We start from the raw sequence: 9,141 nt of genomic DNA on the forward strand, positions 1-9,141 counted from the left end.
CACACCACCGTGGACGCTCTACAGGCTCCGCTGCAGTCCTTGACCACCCTCCCGCCCTGTCTCTCGCGTAGAACCGGTAGATCTGCGGCCGACGCTGCCGCCGTCGGATTTGACACATCCGGTTGCCGGCGAATGCGACTTTGTCATGGATTGGCCGGGTACCAGACCGCACAATGCCGGCAACGCCTCCATGCCGCATGTAGGTATTAACTACACCTCTGGCTGCTCGGATCTCACTCATCGGCGGTTCACCGGCAAAGACACGTCCAGCCGTCGCCCGGGCTCGGCACTGGCCCAGCGGCTCGTTGGTTCCCCATTGCCGGTCATAAAGTGCGACGACTGCCTGCGGCGGGTGGTGCGCCAAGTTTCCATCATGCCGGAACATTTCGGATGGTTGTTCTTCAAGTTCAAAAAAGATGGGTTACGTGATTTTTTATTCGGTTGTTCACCGGATTTGGCGCAATTTGTAGCTCATTGTTTGCTCAAATTTTGTGTAGGATGGATGCAAATTTCGGTATTGGGAAGAAGATTACATCGATCTATCGATAGCAACGAAATTTGATAGATCTTCGTGCACTCGTTGGTAGAATAGAGACTATATGCGAAGTAACATCGAATTTGTTGAAATCAAAGAAGAAGGAAGTGTGCAACCTCGAGAAGCCAATAGAGAAAATCAACAATGAAGACATGGAGAAAATATTAATCCAACTAGTAGGAGAGTTATGAAAGTTTGATATCCTTTAATGTGTCTAATTGTGGTTCTTGTGTTCTTTGATTTCGTTCTCGTAACGAAAAATTGGTAAATTATGTACTTCAATGTATCAAAATGTCGTTCAAAGAAATAAAGAAGCAATGAAATTTGTTTCAGTGGCCAAAAAATAAAGGCAAATGAAAAAAATAATCCATTATATTTAAGGGGTCGGCTTGGTCCGGCCAAAACTTAATAAAATAAAAAATACTTCACTAAAGATTTACTCCACTTGTCCCTTCTTTATTTTTAAACGATCGGTTAGAGTTGCCCTTACCACCTTATTAAAAAGAGAGGGCTCTAGCCGCCAAAGAACAACATGGTACCTCTAGCCAAACTGTTGACCAGTAAACCATACGCATGAAAATAATACTTTGGTTTGGTTACCCTAACAAGGTACTTCTTTTGTAAAGAAATATAAGAGTGTTTGTGATATAAACGCTCTTATATTTCTTTACAAAATAAGTACTGTATATACATATAACTAATAGAGTAACCAAGAAAATGGCCATCCATCAGATGAAAAGGCCGGGGGAATAACTTTGGACGGTTCACCATGATGTCATCGCTGAGCCCACAAATTTTCCTATCTCACGGGTGTAATAACACACTTCGTTTCGCCCTTCTTATATAACTATATGATGTTTCGTGCGTTGCAGCGGAAACCTTGCTAAAAAAATGTATTAGTTTGCTACAAAAATATCTAAAATTAATGGAAGCAATGTAAGCTTGAAATAAAATAAAATACAAAGGGTATAAAAAGAGGAAAAGAATTGCCGTTGAAATAATGACATTTCTAACAAAAAATGTGAAGGGTGAACTGCATAGGTATCATGTCGCCCAACACATATATTTTCACTACAAAATCTAATACAAAAAGTAACTTATGACTAACCTGCAAGAATTGATGATGTGGCGTGCTGCATGTATAGAGTAATGCAAAACAGTGTAATCTATGATTTGCATGCATGCGTTGCTTATGTGGCAATTACATGTGTAGGAAAAATAGATAATGTAGTGTAGCTATTTAGAAAGGACTGCAATATTCGGGGAACATTACCCGCCTGAGAGCATTTTTTCTAGCGAACGCCAAACTTGCCATGCGAAATCAACAAAAAATTGACAACTTTTGTAAGAATTGACTTGTTTGGAGGCGAAAACTGCCATGTAGCGCATTTAAAAAAATGCTATGTTTTGCAGAAAATTGCTGTTTGTTTGATCATGATTAGACGGCTTGCGGGCGTTCCCTGAAAGCTCCATCACAGGGAATGTTCCCTAGTTATTTTTCCCCTTTAGGAATAAAAGATTGTCCTTGCCTGATATATTTGGAGGGGTAAATAGCAATCAGATACTATTTTTATAAATATAATTTCTACTGTTAATTCCAAACTTAATTTCAATTAATGCAATTAATAACACTTTCAATATTAATCGCAATAAACACAATCAATGTTGTTTCTAAATGATGGTTATGTGATGGATAAATCATTGGAGCAACGTGGGATGTTAGATATAGGTCGTTGAATGGCTAGGTTCATTCAGATTCACTAAACTTCTGCTTTTTTAAGAAGTACTTCCTCTGTTCCAAAATAAGTGTCGTGGTTTTACTTATTGTGAAACGGATGAGTAGTAGATGGATATATGGTAGTATAGATTAATCTTGAGGTGTTTAAGAAGTGAAACTAGCTCACTTGGTTAGAGGAGCGGACGTACAACCCAAGCACATATGGATGCGGATTTGGGGCTTTTATTATCTCAAAATCAAAATCAATTTGAGGTCCTCTTGTCGTGCAAAAGAAAGTAATTTTTGAGGTGCTTGTTTATGTCTTCATCCCCCTTTGGAGAATATGTAGAGTGTTTAGGTTTTTGATGAGCTTGTGAGTATGTTAACGACCGATGGCTACTATACAGTAGCTTTGGCCGCAATTTTCAATTCACGGCAAGAACTCTTAAGCCTGCTCTAAATGTAGCGTGGAAGATTTAGGCCAAGCCCAATGTTGGATTTTATCATCAGCTACAATCCAGATGATGTCTTCACAATGCTACCCACTCTCTTTGCGAGCTAGTCCCGAGTCAGCTGCTCACATACTCCTTGCTTGCACACTCATGTTTCGGTGATGTTCATGGCCACTGATGATCGAACTGCTAGCAGTGGTGTTCAATCCAATATGGTTAGATTCTGGTGGAGAGTGAAACCTGGAGTCGTTATGTTTCTTCAAAAAAACAGGCGAGCCCTGCTTGCTATTTCGCTTTGAACTTGCGGAAAAGGAGGAACTAAAGAACCTTTAAAAGAATTAACATTCCCGGATTACATGGCGGGTATGATTAGAGGCGAGCTAAATTTCTTTTTGGAAGGCTAACTTAAGAGTATGAGTTGTATCTTATCTATTGTGTTGCTTTCTTGAGCTATTATTTTTGGCTGGTTCAATGGAAATGTAAAACTTTTCTACCTTCTTAATAGAAAGCCAGAGCTCCTACTACCTTTGCACCTCTTTTTGTCGGTGAGAGTTTCCTAGAGTAGGACGAATCATGTGGCCGCGGCCTTGGCCTTAGGAGGGCTTAGTGGTTGGAGGCACGACATATGCGAGGTTGCATCTAGTGGTGATTTAACATCAAGGTCATCCCAAACGAGAAATTATGTTTAATTATGTGTTGTTACTTAGTATTTCTGTAGGTTAACCACGAGAGAAGTTAAGGAATCAAACTAACAAAAATATCGCATATGAACATGTTTGAAAAAAAATTACCATTGGATTTGGAAAACATGGGGACATAATTTTATTCAGTTGACGGTTGTAGATCAACATAGAGGGGTGCGACTACATGGTATTTATGTAAATTTTATCTGAATGGGAATCAAAAAGTGGGGAAAGCATACAACAAAGAACAAAGACGCCTTATGATTCTAGGCATTTACTCCTGAATATCTCCCACTCCCATGTTCTCAAGCTAGCCTCAATCTCCTGTCACGTTGTCTTGTTAGGAGTAGGTGCTGGCAAGAAAGTGAGGAACCTCTAGGACAATTGAGAAAACATACATGATCAATCGTGCCTCCTTGGTAGTATATATAGACGAATTGTTAATAATGTATCTCGTGGTCCTTCGGATTGGACTTCATGCGTTACTTCTGCACAAAAGATTTTCAAAACTTTTGACCATATCTAATTCACTACCAGAAAAACTGGGGTTGCCGACGGCCAAATCTATGCCGACGGCCCCCGTCGGCATCTATGGACCTATGCCGACGGCCGAGGATAGGCCGTAGGCGTAGAATAGCCATCGGCATACATCCATCTATGCCGATGGGGCCGTCGGCATAGACGAGGCCGTCGGGACCGCCCGAGATACGTCTACGGGGCCCGTCGGCATAGGACAGACCGTCGGCATAGCCCGGGCCCACCTGCCCGGTCAGCGCTGACCATTTGACCATGTTGATCCTACGCCGACGGGCGGTAATGGCGGCCGTCGGCATATCTGTGGCAGAGGTATGCCTACGGCATAGCCGTCGGCATAGGCCCCTCTGCCACGTCAACGATCCGTGTGCCACGCCACGTCATCGATCCGTGTGTGCACAGATATGCCGATGGGCTTGCCGTCAGCATATGTTTACTTTACTTAATTTTTTATTTTTACTTTGGTTATCTGTGGCAGAGGTATGCCTACGGCACAGCCGTCGGCATAGGCCCCTTCGCCACGTCATCGATCCGTGTGCCACGCCACGTCATCGATCCGTGGGACAACCTCCGTATGTGCATAGATATGCCGACGGCCTTGCCGTCGGCATACGTGTATTTTACTTTATTTTTTTTATTTTTACTTTGTTTTGTTATTTTTACTTTATTTTAGTTTTTGCTTTTGCATAAGATAATTATGCATTATCTAAAAAAACATACCCGATGGTATATCGATTGCCCCTCGTTATGAACGTCGCTATCGCCGTGTCACGGAGGGGGGAAACGGTCGACACGGAAGGAATTCTAGTTGGTGGGGGGATTCGGGGGGTAGCTATGTCACCGAAACATCGCACGGGTCCCGATGCATATGTGAAAGTGTTCATGCATGCATAGACGCCCGTCTTGGGGCTCCAGGGTGTGCCCCCCCTCACGGACGGCGCCGCCGCCGGCACCTGGAGGGGGGAAACGGACGCGTGGGGTCTACACGGAGGGGATCTTGCTGTGGGTTTGGCCCGGATGTTGCTCCAAAGTGTTCCTATGGGCTGACCTAACACAACCGGGTGGGGAGGTCCACTGGTCAAAGCCCGTCCGTGCAAAGTCAAAGGGCTAGATCCCGTGGTCAAACGCTACAGGGTTAGGCGGCACGGGGGCACTAGGGGGTAGCAATGCCACCGGAGCATCGCACCGGGCCCTCATACATGCGGGGTGGTGTGGTGGCATGTCCGAAGAGGCGGGACGCGTCTCCGGGGCGTGGCCCCCCCTCACGGACGGCGATGACACGGTAGTAGACGTTCTGCGGTAACGATGCGGCGTCAATATTACTAAATACTCGGAGCGCGATAAAATCATGAGTTTTTTGCACGACGTGGGCACATGTGCTATAGGAACGATGGTGTTTTTTTCATAATTTTTGGTGATGGAGAAGTATCCGAAAAATTCCCTCTACACGGATTGCCCTTCGCGCATCTACGGCTGTGGCCGGCGGCCTCCGGGGCTAGCATGCCGCCAAATCTTGCGTAGGCGGCCTCTCACAAGTCTGGAAGTGTTGTGGCGGTTGCAAACGCCCGGCACGCGTGTCCGGGGTGTGCCCCTCCTCATGGACGGCGCCGCCGCCGGCACCTGGAGGGGGGAAACGGACGCGTGGGGTCTACACGGAGGGGATCTTGCTGTGGGTCTGGCCCGGATGTTTCTCCAAAGTGTTCCTATGGCCTGACCTAACACAACTGGGTGGGGAGGTCCACTGGTCAAAGCCCGTCCATGCAAAGTCAAAGGGCTAGATCCCGTGGTCAAACGCTACAGGGTTAGGCGGCACGGGGGCACAGGGGGGGTAGCAATGCCACCGGAGCGTCGCACCGGGCCCTCATACATGCGGGGTGGTGTGGTGGCATGTCTGAAGAGGCGGGACACGTCTCCGGGGCGTGGCCCCCCCTCACGGACGGCGATGACACGGTAGTAGACGTTCTGCGGTAACGATGCGGCGTCAATATTACTAAATACTCGGAGCGCGATAAAATCATGAGTTTTTTTGCACGACGTGGGCACATGTGCTATAGGAACGATGGTATTTTTTTCATAATTTTTGGTGATGGAGAAGTATCCTAAAAATTCCCTCTACGCGGATTGCCCTTCGCGCGTCTACGGATGTGTCCGGCGGCCTCCGGGGGCTAGCATGCCACCAAATCTTGCGTAGGCGGCCTCTCACAAGTCTGGAATTGTTGTGGCGGTTGCAAACGCCCGGCACGCGTGTCCGGGGTGTGCCCCCCCTCACAGACAGCGCCGCCGCCGGCACCTGGAGGGGGGAAACGGCGCGTGGGGTCTACACGGAGGGGATCTTGCTGTGGGTCTGGCCCGGATGTTGGTCCAAAGTGTTCCTATGGGCAGACCTAACACAACCGGGTGGGGAGGTCCACTAGTCAAAGCCCGTCCGTGGAAAGTCAAAGGGCTAGATCCCGTGGTCAAACGCTACAGGGTTAGGCGGCACGGGGGCACTGGGGGTAGCAATGCCACCGGAGCGTCGCACCGGGCCCTCATACATGCGGGGTGGTGTGGTGGCATGTCCGAAGAGGCGGGACGCGTCTCCGGGGCGTGGCCCCCCCTCACGGACGGCGATGACACGGTAGTAGACGTTCTGCGGTAACGATGTGGCGTCAATATTACTAAATACTCGAAGCGCGATAAAATCATGAGTTTTTTTGCACGACGTGGGCACATGTGCTATAGGAGCGATGGTATTTTTTTCATAATTTTTGGTGATGGAGAAGTATCCTAAAAATTCCCTCTACGCGGATTGCCCTTCGCGCGTCCACGGCTGTGGCCGGCGGCCTCCGGGGGCTAGCATGCCGCCAAATCTTGCGTAGGCGGCCTCTCACAAGTCTGGAAGTGTTGTGGCGGTTGCAAACGCCCGGCACGCGTGTCCGGGGTGTGCCCCCCCTCACAGACGGCGCCGCCGCCGGCACCTGGAGAGGGGAAACGGACGCGTGGGGTCTACACGGAGGGGATCTTGCTGTGGGTCTGGCCTGAATGTTGCTCCAAAGTGTTCCTATGGGCTGACCTAACACAATCGGGTGGGGAGGTCCACTGGTCAAAGCCCGTCCGTGCAAAGTCAAAGGGCTAGATCCCGTGGTCAAACGCTACAGGGTTAGGCGGCACGGGGGCACTAGGGGGGTAGCAATGCCACCGGAGCGTCGCACCGGGCCCTCATACATGCGGGGTGGTGTGGTGGCATGTCCGAAGAGGCGGGACGCATCTCCGGGGCGTGCCCCCCCTCACGGACGGCGATGACACGGTAGTAGATGTTCTGCGGTAACGATGCGGCGTCAATATTACTAAATACTCGGAGCGCGATAAAATCATGAGTTTTTTTGCACGAGTGGGCACATGTGCTATAGGAACGATGGTATTTTTTCATAATTTTTGGTGATGGAGAAGTATCCGAAAAATTCCCTCTACCCGGATTGCCCTTCGCGCGTCTACGGCTGTGGTCGGCGGCCTCCGGGGGCTAGCATGCCGCCAAATCTTGCGTAGGCGGCCTCTCACAAGTATGGAAGTGTTGTGGCGGTTGCAAACGCCCGGCACGCGTGTCCGGGGTGTGCCCCCCTCACGGACGGCGCCGCCGCCGACACTTGGAGGGGGGAAACGGGCGCGTGGGGTCTACACGGAGGGGATCTTGCTGTGGGTCTAGCCCGGATGTTGCTCCAAAGTGTTCCTATGGGCTGACCTAACACAACTGGGTGGGGAGGTCAACTGGTCAAAGCCCGTCCGTGCAAAGTCAAAGGGCTAGATCCCGTGGTCAAACGCTACAGGGTAAGGCGGCACGGGGGCACTAGGGGGGTAGCAGTGCCACCGGAGCGTCGCACCGGGACCTCATACATGCGGGGTGGTGTGGTGGCATGTCCGAAGAGGCGGGACGCGTCTCCGGGGCATGGCCCACCCTCACGGACGATGATGACACGGTAGTAGACGTTCTGCGGTAACGATGCGGCGTCAATATTACTAAATACTCGGAGCGCGATAAAATCATGAGTTTTTTTGCACGACGTGGGCACATGTGCTATAGGAACGGTGGTATTTTTCATAAATTTTTGTGATGGAGAAGTATCCAAAAAATTCCCTCTACGTGGATTGCCCTTCGCGCGTCCACGGCTGTGGCCGGCGGCCTCCGGGGGCTAGCATGCCGCCAAATCTTGCGTAGGCGGCCTCTCACAAGTCTGGAAGTGTTGTGGCGGTTGCAAACGCTCGACACGCGTGTCCGGGGTGTGCCCCCCCTCACGGACGGCGCCGCCGCCGGCACCTGGAGGGGGGAAACGGACGCGTGGGGTCTACACGGAGGGGATCTTGCTGTGGGTCTGGCCCAGATGTTGCTCCAAAGTGTTCCTATGTGCTGACCTAACACAACCGGGTGGGGAGGTCCACTGGTCAAAGCCCGTCCGTGCAAAGTCAAAGGGCTAGATCCCGTGGTCAAACGCTACAGGATTAGGCGGCACGGGGGCACTGGGGGATAGCAATGCCACCGGAGCGTCGCACCGGGCCCTCATACATGCGGGGTGGTGTGGTGGCATGTCCGAAGAGGCGGGACGCGTCTTCGGGTGGCATACAGACGGTAAACTAATGAATACCCCCCTCCAGGTGCCGGGTACCGGGTCCCATACAGACGGTAAACTAAGATTCTAAAAATGTAATAATTGAATTGATTAAAAACTCTGGTATTCCTGTGCCCGAGCACTGAAAAGTTCACATCAATTGTCCATTTTCTTCATATAAGTCTAATGAATACCGGAGCTTATAACGTATGGATTAGTGAACTATTTAAACAGGTCTAATTGCTTTTCCCTCGGCGAGGTGGGACTATTTTTTTAAAAAAGTAGTTGCCATCTATGCCTACGGCCTGGCTGTCGGCATAGAGCCACCCTTATCCACTCGATGGCCCTCTCGCTGTCAGGTGGGACCACCCCTATGCCGACGGCCTGGCCGTCGGCATAGGGCCACCTTATCCTCGACACCCGGCCCTCCTCCTCCACTCGTTTCTCTCCTCGCACCCCGATCCAACTCCCTCTCCTCGACACACAACCACCGCCGCCACCCTCTCCGCGCCGTCGATGCCCCCCTAGCCGCTCGCCCCGCCACCGGTCGCCGCCATCTCCACCCACCCGCGCCGCGCCGCCGTCATCTCCGCCCTACCCGCGCCGCGCCGCCGTCATCTCCGCCCTACCCGCCCTGTCT

Source organism: Triticum dicoccoides, chromosome 7A (genome assembly GCF_002162155.2).
Source record: "Triticum dicoccoides isolate Atlit2015 ecotype Zavitan chromosome 7A, WEW_v2.0, whole genome shotgun sequence".
In the NCBI taxonomy this organism is placed as follows: Eukaryota; Viridiplantae; Streptophyta; class Magnoliopsida; order Poales; family Poaceae; genus Triticum; species Triticum dicoccoides.